The sequence below is a fragment of the Camelus ferus genome, chromosome 12 (assembly GCF_009834535.1).
Source record: "Camelus ferus isolate YT-003-E chromosome 12, BCGSAC_Cfer_1.0, whole genome shotgun sequence".
In the NCBI taxonomy this organism is placed as follows: Eukaryota; Metazoa; Chordata; class Mammalia; order Artiodactyla; family Camelidae; genus Camelus; species Camelus ferus.
In genome coordinates, this window is record NC_045707.1 from 40,661,983 (window position 1) to 40,675,776 (window position 13,794).

Below are 13,794 nucleotides of genomic sequence, written 5' to 3' on the forward strand. Positions count from 1 at the left end.
AGTTTACCACAGCTGGTAAGTTGGAAACAAATGGACATTGCAAATGTTAGATCTAGAAGTTGAAAAGGAAAACCAGTTTTCTCTACTACACACAACACTTCCAACACTTCTGTGACCAAATGTTTAGGTTCTTCTCTCACAACAATTCAATTCAGTTCTCTGAGGGACACTGACTAGGTATTCTGCATTCAACTCAATTCTGACATTGTTTACTTTGAGTTAGCATCAGATCCCACAGGTTAAGAATTCAGTCTCACAAGACTGCCCCCAACTTCACATACCAGTCTCAAGTAGTAGGTTCCCAGGTTACCCATACTTCTGGCAGACTTGACTACAAACCAGGTGTTCCCATGACCCCCTCCCCTCCTTCTGTAATTTACTATGACATCTCATATAACTCAGGGAAATACTTACTTACATTTACCAGTTTATTATAAAGGATATGACAAAGGATACAGATGAAAAGCCAGATGAAGAGGTACATAGGGAAAGTTATGTGTAACAGCGTATGTAGCTTTTATGCCTATTTTGGGCACACCACTCTACCAGCACCTCTATGTGTTCTTGTTCACCAAACTGGAAGCTCTCCAAACCTCCTACTTTAGGGATTTTTATGAAGGCTTCATCACAAAGGAATGATCAGTTATTAACTGTCTCCAGCTCCATTCCCCTCCCCAGAGGATGGGGGTGAAACTGAAAGTTCCAAACTTCTAATCATGACTTGGTCTTTCTGGTGACCAGGCCCCATACAGGAGCCTCTAAGAGTTGCACTGTTAGAACAAAAGATAATCTTATCCTCAGGAAATTCCAAGGGATATAGGAGCTCTGTGTCAGGAATCAGGTCAAAGACCAAATATTAGAACAGAAGATGCTCCTGGCACCCTTATCCCTTAAGAAATTACAAAGGTTTTAGGAGCTGTGTCTGTAACCAAGGATGAAGACCAAATATATTTTTTTTGTATTATAACAGAATACCACAGAATTAGAAACCCTGAATAGACCAATACTCATTGAAGAAACAGAAACTAAAGAATTATCTCCTTCAAACTCTTTGGGTCTAGCTGGTTCTACTGGAGAGGCAACTAACGTGACCACTTTTTAGAGATTCCTTTTGTATGCATTGCCAAATGACCTTCTAAAAATCTTTACCAAAGACTCTATTATGTGCTGATAACTTCCTATGCATATTTCCTACTGGACATCTCCACCCTAGTAAGATGCCTCACAAACACCTTGAACTCAACATAGCCAAGGCTGAACTTACCCTTCATCTTTCCCTACAACTAGTTACTTCAAATGTGGCTTCTTACCAGTTTTTGAATAAATGTAAAGAAAACCCAACCCCTCTGGGCTAAAGCTAAAAGACAATTTACTAGTGCTTATAAATGAAAAAGCCCAAGGGATAGGATAGCTTTAGGAATGGATAGATTCAGAACTTAAAGGGCATCATCAGGATTTTGCTTCTATCTGTCTCTGGGCTTTGCCTTCCATTGTGTTGGCTCCATTCTCAGACAGACATTCTCTAAGTGGGTTCAAGACAAGTACAGTACCTCTACTAATTTCCATGTTCATGTCTTTTTCAATAGATCCCACAAAAGCACTGAGACTCACACTGACTGTACCAGCTGAGTTGCTGTAAACAACCTTGAAATATATCTAGAAGAATGGAATACACTCACTGGCTCTGCCTGGATCATGTGAACTGGAGGTAGACAATTCCATCTAGGAATAAATGGATACAGCTGGCAGGGAGGCTACTTCTGGTTAAAAATTGGGACGTAATTACCAAGAATATATGCTGAGTGGAAACAACAACCATGGTCTACCCATTGCTGTAAGTGCTTCCTGTCTTAGTAAATGGTACCGTTTACATGTTCAAGCCAGAAACCTGGGAATCCATCTTTAGGCCTTTCTCCTGCTCACTCCACACCCAGCACCATACAATTAACACATCCTTCTGGTTATCTCCCCATTAATGTCTGTCAGATCTCTCTAGTTCCTTTATTTTCACCGTTACCACTCTAGTTCCAAGCTTTCAACATTATTTTCCTGGATTCTGTATTGGCATTTTAACTGGCCTCCCTGTGTCTACTTTTAACTCACTCCAATCATGATCTACACTAGAATTAGAAGGATCTTTAAAAAACCAAAATCTGAACATGACATGCTCCTCTTCTGTCTCTTCATTGACTCCTTGTTATTCTCAGAATAAAGTAGCCTTGTGCACCAGCCCCTAAACCCCTACCCTGAACTGTATAGTACATTTGATCAAGCCTCTTTAAGACTTTAAATGTGCCAAGCCCTCTTTTCCCTGTGGAAATATCTCATAATGGGTCCTTTGGCTATCCTGTCTGCTTGAAACTGTATTCCTCCATCCTGTCCACTGGCACACGGCAAACTCACACCCATCCTTCAGATCTTGGCTTAGACATCCTTAGTCCAAAAAACTTTCCTGATTTCCTTAGTCTGGGTAAGGGGTCCCCTGTTAGGCAACTGTGGCACCCTAACACCACTCCATCACAATAAATTTTGTATGTATTATTATGTCCTGTGCATTTGTCTGAATCTTCCACTAAACTGTCATTTATATAAGAGGAGCTAAATATGCCTGTCTTGTGGCATTGCCAGCATTTACAGCATTGTATCAATGTAATAGGTATATTACAGTGTATATATCAGCTTGATATATATACTTGCTGAAAATAATAGCTAATATTTACCAAGACTGAACACAAGAGGTTTGAGTGAATTACAAAGGTCATAGAGCTAAAGGTTACAGAACAAGATTTGAACCCAGGCAGTCTGGCTGCTGAATGCGTTTTTAACCACTCTGCTTTATTCTTATATCTATGCAAGCATGCAAAAATGCTGTCCTAGATATTTTGAGGAACACAAAAATGAGGAGAGTGGAATAAGAAAGTACACAAATACACAAAATACCCAACAGAGTATTATGTAATACAAGGCTTTCTCACTTTTAAAACACACAAACAGTAACAAAATCTTTCTGTTTGGTGAGACGGGATTTGTTCACAGAGAAATATTTCAGTATAAAAATTCCTGAATTCAAATGTGTTTGTGACTCAGTTACACAGTGGCAGTTGATATTTATGTTAAAAATGAAAAACAAAACCAACAAGTTATTCTGGGCACTAAACCATGTTCAAAACTGCTGCATTTATGTTTTTGAAATAGTTCTCTATAACTACTAACTTTTCCAACAGGACTAGATCTTTGACATTTCTTAGGAATTTCCGTGCAAGATCTATGCTTTTCTGCTTTAAAAAAAAAAAAAAAAAGAGATACTATGAGTATCTGGTACTTCGGTATTAAATAATTAAAATAAAGGAGACTTCACTCAACATACCCCCCAAATTAAGTTAAATCTTGGGGGAAACATTTTATAAGCATATTTAATAACAAAAATTGTTATTATTTAAGCATTACTATCTGCTTCATAAATGAATTACTTCTTTATTACAAGAACATTTAATGATTTTTAATTAATTCCATTATAACATTGTTCAAGGTAGTTAATCAAACATATAGAGAATAAAAATTCACTTTGCATATTCAACTGAAAGAAATGCTGATGTTGGTATAATTTGTGGGTCTCTGAACCCAGTTTAATGAGTTGTGGTTAAAACAGTATACTTTTCAGTGACCAGAAACATCTTCCAAAAAGAACAATGACCATTTGCTGATGATAATCCAAAATGCTCTCGGCCCCTTTCAAGTCTATAGAGCTTTTCTATGTAGTGTAAAATAATACTGCTATCTGCTTACGTTGGTAGAAAATGTTAAGTTAATAGCCTCTATGCATATTCATGATAAATGTAATGTGAGCAAGCTTGAGTTTCTCTCCAAAAATTGGGAGGTAAATGGATTTAATGATACTTAAATAATATTCTTAGGATGGTAAATGTCAGTCTGCAGAGGAAATATGCATAATCTCATTCTCTAAGAAGTACTTAAAATTGTTTCAGCCACTCAACAGTGAAAGAAGGTTTGCCTTTGAGATTGATTTACATGACGACTTCTGAAGCTGTAATGATATAACAAATGATTAAAAATGTATTTACTAGACTAAACTTCCAATTTGGATCTATTTAGGAAAAGATCCGTCTGAAACAGATAAAAGGCTGGACTTTAGGATAATTTGAAATAAAATCATAGAATTTTGAAGAGGTTTTTTTTCAGATTAAATAAGTATTTTATTAAAATTAACTTCACTTGTATCTTTTTACGCTTTTCTTAATGTGACTACTTGAAAATTTTAAATTACACATGTGGCTTGCATTATATACCTTTGTTTTGTTTTGTTTTGTTTTTTTTATTGAGTTACAGTCATCTTACAATGTTGTGTCAAATTCCAGTGAAGAGCACAATTTTTCAGTTATACATGAACATACATAACTTCATTGTCACATTTTTATTTATTTTGCTGTGAGCTACCACAAGATCTTGTATATATTTCTCTGTGCTATACAGCATAATCTTGTTTATCTATTCTATATATGCCTGTTAGTATCCACAAATTTTGAAATCCCAGTCTGTCCCTTCCCACCCCTTGCCTCCTAGGCAACCACAAGTTTGTATTCTATGTTGAAGACATTTTTAGTAATTTGAAAGAATATATTTAACAAAATTTTGGTGAATAGAGATTCTTAGAATCAAGATTTAATAAATAATACAGCAAAGATCCACAATTTGCTTTTCCATTTTGGAAAAGAGCTTATTCCCAGGTTTAAAGTGTCCCATGTATTTTTGTTTTAATAACTATTTCCTTAGGAAACCCTTTGTTCATATGAGCCCAAAGTTAAACTTTCATTCTATCTTATACAAATGGTTATAAATTCTTAATTAATAGAATTTCTATGCATTATGAAATTACCATGTGATCATTTCAACATATATGAATGTAATATCTGCAAAAAACTAACTACTGTTACTGGTTCCAAATAGTTTAAGAGTATTACTCTTTAAACCAAAACTGCAAATTTTCAGTAAAAATTAAACTTTTTTTCTAAGGGAAGAAGTAATGGCTGAAAGAGAAAACTAAGTGATCAGGAGTAAAAACAAAAAATTTTAAATGTTACTGTCTATGAGTGTTAAACTTGAATAATTTATCCATTAACTTTGTTAGCTGAAGAGAAAATAATTTTGAGTAGTTACTGTAAAAGGTCAGATGGAAAACAAATTTCCTCTGTGTCAATAGGTTAACAAAATGTTATGCTTGCTGACTCTGTATAAAGAGGGCAACTCAGAGAACACTTGACCTGATTAGCTCATCAGCAGCCCATTAGGAGGTTTTTCTTGGAAAAGAAATGGGGAACCCATTTGCACCATTTTTATTACCTTCTAGATTTTTGTATGCTATTGTGTAGCAGACGCTCAGCTACTAGTGGGCACTTGATGGCAATTATAGGAATATCTGAGTTCTGGTTTAAAATTTCAGGAATTCTGATGGCTTCTGGGTTCCACGAGAAACTAAAAGGGTAAAATATTTCACACAAATGTTACCCTTTTTACCAACTTCTTTGTGTATACGTAGATAATTCATTTTCCTCTGTATATCCCAAGATATAAGATATATACAGATAAATGGTATATAAAAGTATATGTATGTGTGTGTGTGTGTATGTGTGTGTGTGTGTGTGTATATATATATATATATATATATATATATATAACTTGTATAAATCATTTTAGTTATACTTAGTGCAAAGGAGAGAGAGAATACCATATTATATGTATTTATTTAATGTTTGCGCTCATCAGCCCCCAGCAAGACTCTGAGCTTCTCAAGAGTAAAAATTCTGCACCCCAAATTCTAACACAGTGTCTGATACTTCGTAAGTTCAATAAATGCTTTTTGAATATATCTTTCTATTGACTGGATATTCACAAGTACTTTCAGAAGGAATTTATCTTTCTTAAAGTAGTATCAAAAGGTATAGCTACATGTTGTCTCCATCTTGCTTTAATCTTACTCATTTATACCCATTTCTCTACTTCTTTTAATGAATAAGGATTCATTTGAAGAGAAGAAGACATCTAAACATCCACATTCCTAAGGTTTGCTGGAGGAATTTTCACTTTTGACTTCTTTTTTGACCCAAATGACTTCCCATGTTTATATATACTGTTAAAATGCTTGTGTATAAATAAAGGGCTAAGGTTGAAGTATCTTCTTGATGTTTAGGGTTAAAAAAATTGTTTGCATGTTTAAATGCTTTAGTTAGCTGCTTTACCTTTTACTGTATAGGAGATATTTACATTTCATTTCCTTGGCTAGTTCTTTTCAACAGAATTCACCATTTAAATGCTTGTTATTGTTATCTCAGTTTTTCAAATAACTATTAAAATTTTGGAAAATGAATAAATAAAATCACCAATACAAAGATTCTGCAAACAAGGAAAGATATGAGTGATTAATAATAAAGATTAAATCATTTTCATAAAAGATTTATACTAGGAAGTAATATCCAATAAAACTACAAAAATCATGGATCCTATAAGTATATAAAGAAACACAACTTGAAAACAACTAAATACTGAGACAAAAGAGAAGTGGAAAAATAAAGAAAAGCTATAATGAAGTAAATAATGTCATATAAATATCTTATAAATTACTAGAAGTAGAAATTAATATTGCAACAACACTGCAGGGGAAAAAAAAACCACTTATAAGGAAGGTAAGCTTGAGAACCCTCCTACAATATAAACTAAAAGAATCCAAAAGATGAAAATGATAGATATGAAGGACTCAGTTTCTACAGAAATAACTGCAATAAATGGAACAGAGATGGAAAATAAAGAAATAATAAAATAAAATTTTATTTAGCTAGGGAAAAAAAATCCTGAAATTAGTAGACCAAAAGGACTTACTGTGTACTGGGAAAAACTAATTTTAAAAATTTGTCATCTCAAAATATCCCAGTGATATTTTTTAAATTGCAAGAAAAAAATATTCAGGTAAATTTTAAAGATTTCCTAAAACTTCCAGTTCTAGAAATGGCAGGTTAGGTATCTCATACCAACTCTGTTTGCTAAAATTTTTTCTTAAGAGTATCAAAGAGCTTAAAAGATAATGAGGATGAGATGCAAAGACAAGTGCTAGAAGAAAGTAAATACCTAGAAACATAAACAGCCACAAAGTTGTTTTTTCGCTGAAGACATATGCTGATTCAGACAAAATGGAGCTGCAATTTAGATGACATCAAGGGGCATGGAGTATATAAGTCAAAGTTCAGCTCCTATGTGACCTTAGAAACCAAATAGAAAATAAGCACATTAAACTGAAACTCTGAAGTAAGTAAACACACCTTCCTAACAAAAACCCACATGCAGGGAACTTGAGGAGGGTGGGATTTCAGCTAAGCAAAGTAGAGGGGGGAAAAATAGAATAGAAAAAAACTATCTTTAAAAAATGGTAACCACAAATGAGCTCTTGCTATTGTGATACTAGTTTATATTCATCAAATTAGCGTTAATGTTAAAAGTTTGACAAAATCAAGTGTTGAAAAGATTGTGGGGAAGTCAGTTATTCTCACACACTGCTGATGGAAGCATGAATTAGTACAGCCACTTTGGAGGCTAATTTGACAGAATCTATTAAAAGTCAAAATGTTCATACCCTATAACCCTAAAATTCCAATTTGAGGACTCTCTCCTAAGAGAAAGTCGTCATTGGTGCATAAGGAGACATTTACAAGCGTACTAATTGCAATGTTATTCATAATAATGAAAAAGTGAAAGGAAATGACATGTGTATTGATAGAGGAATATGATTGTGTATGCATTTGGAATACAATGGAATACTATGAAACAGTTGACAGAAACTAACAAGATCTTAAAGTTTCAACCTCAGTAGACTTGAAAATTATATTGTTGGGTGTAGAAGAAAATAAGTCTCTAGATGCATAAACATCAAACTCTTAAGGGTCTGAGGTTGGGATATTGAGAAGAAAATAGGTAAAAGTTTAGAGGCAAAACAAGTTTTAGCTTTGTCTTTTGTATTTATTGTTTCTAAAAGTGAATGTATTCATATTTTGTTGTGTAATTAAAAATTAAATTTTAAAAGATGTTTAGAATGATCACAAATTAATAAGCAATGACAACAGGAAGTATTCTTGCAACAGAGTTTTCATTAATTGCTAAATTTTAATTCAAATGCCATCTTTTACAACATCATATAGCTTAGGTGGATTGTTATCAGTTAAAGCACATTATTCTATGCCCAAGGTCTTTGACTGAGCCTTGATTATAATAATAGTTGTAACGATAGTAATGTATTTCAATGTTATTTAATGAGAAACTTTGAGCTGTTCATATAAGTGCTTTTAAAAATGCAAAGCATTGGGCTAGCCATTACCCTTTGTTTTAGCTAGGTAATGAAGGAGTTTAGAGAATATTTATATACCAGTAACCATAAAATTTAAATTAAACCTATACTTATTCTGTATCATGTTATCTTAAAGTGGAATTTCTGCCTAAGTTTACAGAATAAGACAGTTTTCCTATAATATTCAAAGGTTTGTTTTAATAATTTCAAGGACTGTTGATTTGTAAAATGTTGAGAATATAAATTCTTGTTAGAGGAAACTGCATTTTTTAGAATGTTGACCCTAGAGAATTGTCTTTGTTCACATAAAACTGTAAACCATGTTTGTCATAGTTTGCATTTGCTCACTAAGTTTACAATAGTTAAATACTCCCTCTGACCTTTTCCTAACTCCAGTCTAGTTAAAATTAACTCATTTAGACTGGATGGCTGTTTTTGGAGGATGAAAAAGTATACTGAAGACTTTCTTTCTTGCAGAAATTATTTTTACAATTAAATTAAACAATTGATTCAAACAGATTATTTTGAAGGTACAAAACAGAATCTTATTCCATTGCACATGATTCATCAGGAACCTAAGTTAACATAAAAGTTATAAATGGAACATCATAAGATGGCAATTAACAGTCTGCTTTTTCCTTTACAACAATAAATTTCCCATTGGGAAAGATTTAAGCATAAAAATAAAAACAGAAAAAAGTACTAAAGTTAATCACGGAGTTTCAAAATAAAATCTCTTGAGTAGGGAAGGTCTGACTAAAACCATAAAAGAAAAAAGATTGGTAAATTCAACTATATATGAATAAAAAGTCTTAAGTGTCTAAAAAAGTGAGCAAAATCAAAGCACAAACAACAAACTGAAAGGAAACATTCACAATACAAATTACAAAGGGCTAATTTCATGAAATGTATGAAGATCACATAAAAACCAATAAGAAGAGAAAGCAAAGATCATGAACAGATAGCAGAAAAAGGAGTACAGAAGAAAATACAAATTAATTTTTTTAATAAAAAGAAAAACTACAGTGAGATACTAATTTTCATTAATCAGATGAGAAGAAAACTTATGTTACGAGGAAACAGGCCCTCATACACTGAGGGGATTTCACTGGTATAATCCCTATTAGAGCCACTGGGCAATGTCAAAATTTTAAATCCACATAATTGTCATTCCTATATTCTACTTCTAGAATTATTATTCAGATATATTCAAATAATGCAAAAAAGTATGTACAAATAGTTCATTGTAGTACTGGTCATAATAAAAATCTGGAAACAACCTTAACTCCCATCAGTAGAGATTGCTTAAACAAATCATGGTGCCTCTCTAGAATGGAATGTCAAATACAACTGTGGAAAAATATCCAAGACATTTTGTTACATGGACAAAGCCAAGTACAGAGCCATATGTAAAATATAATTGTGGGTCTGTTTTTAGATTATGTATACATATGACAATATGAACACACAATATCATAGGAAACATAAAAAATTGACAGCAATAGTAAGACTGAGTGGCAAGGGTAGAAAGGAGACTTATTTTTCATTGTATATTAGCTGATGCCTTTTGAATTTTTTACCCAGTGCCCGTACTACCTGCTTTAAAAATTAATTAAAATTGGGGGGCGGGGAAAGAATATGTAAGTACATGTAAATGCCTGATCCAATTGGACAATTTGGGTACAATATGATTTTCTAGAAGGATTAAATAAAGAGTAGCCAACAACCAAAAACTCTAGGGATTAGCATTATAGTAACCATGGATCTTAAAGTATATACCCGGGTAAATAAGAATACATAAATTCACCAGGATAGCAGTATAATTTTATAAATCTGGAATTACAGCTACCTTTCTCTTCTCTTTCTGGGATGTTTACAAAATACCAAGATATTTGTTGTGGGGGAGGGAATAGAGACAATCTAGTGATGGAATCACCTCTCTACACAGATATCCTCTGAGACATACACTATCCCAATTGACGTTCATTCCCTTTAGCATCAGTCCACACTGCTTAGGAAGAAGTCGTCCTCCTAGATAAAGAAGCTGTGGTATATTTATACAATCGAATACTACTCAGCCACAAAAAGAATAAAATAATGCCATTTGCAGAAACATAGATGGACCTGGAGGTTGTCATTCTAAGTGACGTAAGCCAGAAAGAGAAAAATACCGTATGATATCACTCATATGTGGAATCTTAAAAAAAAAAAAAAGACATAAATGAACTTATTTACAAAGCAGAAACAGACTCACAGACATAGAAAACAAAATTATGGTTACCAGTGGGGAAAGGGGATGGGAAGGGATAAATTGGGAGTTCTATGTTTGCAGATATTAACTACTATATATAAAATAGGTATACAACAAGTTTCTTCTGTATAGCACAGGGAACTATATTCAATATCTTATAGTAACTTATAATGAAAAAGAATATGAAAATGAATATATGTATGTATGTATATGTATGACTGAAACATTATGTTGTACATCAGAAAGTGACACAACATTGTAAACTGGCTACACGTTCATAAAAATTTTTAAGAAAGAAGTTGTCCTCATTCCTATCTAAATGGCCACCTCAGGATCTACCATTCTGTCTGCTTTTTCCATGCCATGCTGAGAGTAAAACAGGATGCTTTTTCCTCCTGCTTTCATGCCACACCAAGGAATATGACTCTCTGTGAGCCTTGCATGCCTCTATCTTCTTGGATACAAAGGGTACAATGTCCAAGTCACCTCAGCCACTCTATCTCCAAGCATCTCTAAGGTCTGACACCTCTCCAACTGTCAGCCTGGAGAGTAGGGAGCAGTGGCCTTCTATCTGGGACCTTTCTAGATGCTCTACTTTAATCAATTCCCTGCCATATAACCTCTCTCTTCTCAGCCCTGGGGAATCTTTTTCTTGTCTGGTAAAATAAGCAGAAGCCATATTCTTTCTCAATATCTTGTTTATACCCTGAATCATCTTTTTTTTTTCAATATAAATTGTTTATTTTAGAACAGATTTAGGTTTACAGGAAAGTTACAAAGATTGCACATAGTATTCCCACACCAAATTTCTCCTATTAACACTTAGATTAGTATTATACCCTGAATCTTCTAACTGTACCTAAGGTTTTGCCTTTCAGAATACTGCTTTTATCTACCATGTTACATCATTTACCTGTGGAAAGGATCCCAGGGGCAATTCTCCTCTTGGTAGTAGAGATTCTAAAAAAAAAAAAAAAGAGCAAAGGTTAGTAGTTCAGTATTGACTATTAGCCCATGCCCAAAACAATGGAAGACATTTGAAGTGTTTAGGATGGGGACTTGAACAAAAGTCTGGCTTCAAGGCACATACTCTTTATACCATGCATTTTTTAAGTGACAATAGCCTTTCAAAGTCCCATTCCCTATAGTATTCTTATTAATCCATGAAATCTAAACCTGTAACACCTCATATTTAAACTATTCTGTTCTCACAACCATTCCAGTTTCTGTTCCTTCTCTCTGCAGGGAAGTAGCAAAACATAGTGATTACACTGTGGACCCTGAAATCTGATACCTATGTTCAAATTCGGACCTTCCACCTTTTCACTCTGTGACTGTGGGCAAATTACTTAACCTCTCTGTGTATTAGCTTCCTTATTAGTAAGATGGAAATAATAATAATGCATACCAAATAGAATTGTTGCAAGGATATGACAGGTTCCTGAGTGCCTGCTATATACAGTAATGGGCTCAATAAATGTTAGCCACTATTGTTCTTAGTAATAACAGCAGTGCTATTATATATAATCATTATTATTACAGTCTGCACATCTCTACTTAGAAAATCCCACTGGTTGTCCGTTGCACCTGCTATAGTGTATTATAGCAAATTTTCATCTCCAAACGGACTTAGAAGTACTATTTGATGGATAACAGGGATATCAGAGAGGAGATAAAGGTTAATGCCCTGGGTGGTTTTAGAAAACAGATACAGAAGACAGAATGCAAAAGACACTCTCCTACTTTTACTCCCTGGTCAGTGAAAGTTCCTTGTCTCCAAGGTAGATGACAGTAGTGGGAATGGGTAGAAATATGCTACTATTTAACAGCTCAACCCCACATTCCTCCTCAGGGCTCCTTCCACGGTTTGATTGCTGGAAATTCCTCTAGGTATAGACCAGATCTTTGGTCAATATGTCTGGGGTTTAGTGCTGCTATAACTTGATATTTCTTCTATGGTCTTCATTAATATTTTAAAGGGGAGTTGGGAGATTGTTTCTCCCTGCCCCCTAGTTAGAAGGATATATAGGGGAGCAACAGTTATACTCTGAAATTTTTCACCAATGAATTAGACACCTATGAAATTAGTTACCACTCACTCAACATTTCTTCCCACACACTATGAAAACATCTGTCCTCATTAAAGTTCAGTCTCTTCAACATTTGAAACACAAAGCAAATAGGTTGAAAAGGGAAATTTAGGTCTTACAAAATGAAAAGGGCAAGATAGGCACTGCAAAGGGAATAATTTGATTATAAAATACGAAACAAGCCTGTAGGGAAAAGTGGTAAAGCCCTTGAAAATGTCTGCAAAAAATAACTCTATAGAATCACACTAAGAAAAATCAAAAACATGAAGATGAGTATGTCATATCCTACCAATGTACCATTTGTCAGAAAATACATGCCAAAATACCAACACATGCTCCATTCCTTGTTTTAAATCAATGCAAAGTTATAACCTAAATTTTGTAATGTGAAATAAAATTAATTAGTTTCAATGATTTTCTTTTTCAAGCTTATGCCCTAATTAAATCTTTTTTCACTATTTGTCTTTAAAAACTTGTCACTATTTAAAATGGTCTCCTCTTAAAAGTATGATTTTTCTAGTACTCATTTTGTACTGATCATGGGGACTTTCTGCATAACAAAAGTGGAACCCAAAGTGGAGCTTACAAACTCTAACTCCCTATTCCTTGTTCTCATTTGAGGAGCCCACACGAAATGAAAGTCTTCATTGTTTTTCCAAACCTCAAAAAACATTGCACATAGAGAATTAGGTACAATGTGTTCAACTTTTGAACAATGTGTTCAATTTTAAATTATAAGGATGGCCTCAAAGCCATAATATTTGGAAAAAAACACTAGATCAAATGTTGTATCGCTACTTTCCATTAAAATGATTGTTACTATATATAACTCAAATATACATATCTGAAATGTATATGTTTAGAAAACTCAACATAGATTACAGGATTAGGGTTCACTACAGCTTTCTGACTGGATCAAGCCTACAGCAGAAATAAAGTTTCTTTTTTCCCTACACACTATCTCCATTAACACGAAAAAAGAAACTAAACAAATCCAGACTAGTTTCTTTGATTAAAACCATAAATTCATAGTATGCTTTGCAAGATAGCTCTGTCGGGCTAACTATACCTCTGGGGGCCAGACATCACACCACGTGTCTCTGATT